Source organism: Sapajus apella, unplaced genomic scaffold (assembly GCF_009761245.1).
Source record: "Sapajus apella isolate SASKATOON/1434 unplaced genomic scaffold, GSC_monkey_1.0 scaffold73, whole genome shotgun sequence".
NCBI classification, from domain to species: Eukaryota; Metazoa; Chordata; class Mammalia; order Primates; family Cebidae; genus Sapajus; species Sapajus apella.
Window position 1 is genome coordinate 2,368,476 of NW_022437013.1, and position 793 is coordinate 2,369,268.

Sequence of the window (793 nt, forward strand, 5' to 3'; positions counted from 1 at the left end):
ACAAAAGATGAAAAATATAACCATAAAACTATGTTAATGGATATGCGATATATAAAGATGTAACTTGTGACATCAATAAAACAAAGTGGGAGTAGACAGATATTTTAAAAAGTAGAGTTTTTGTATGTTAGTAGAGTTGTTATCAGCTTTCAATAGATTGCTATAACTATGAGATCAATATGTAAGCCCCATGGTAACCACATAAAAAAATACACAGAAGAAAATGATAAAAGAAACAAAGTATGCCAATACAAAAATATTACCAAAACACAAAGGAAGGCAGAAAAAGAAAAAAAAGAAGAACAAAATTGTGACATGACAGAGAAAATACAGCTAACACACTGGCAATAGTAACTCCTGCTGTATCAGTGATTACTGAAAATATAAAAGACTAAGTTATCAATTGAAAGAAGTAGAGTGGCTGAATTAAAAAAAACAAAAAACCAACAAGATGCAACTATATGCTGTCCACGAGAGAATCACCTTAGGCGTCAAAACAGACCTAAGGTGAAAGTGAAAGGATGGGAAAAGATATTCCATAAAAATGGTAACAAAAGAAATCAAGGGTGTCCCCATTTATATCAGACAAAATAGACTTAAAAATTACCACGAGATAAAGGACATTGTATAATGATAATGGTAAAGTGCTTACTCACCAGGCAAATATAACATATGTGTGTATATATATATATATATATATATACACACACCTAAATATATACCTAAATATATATATACCTATATATATATACCTATATATATATATACCTATATATATACCTATATATATATA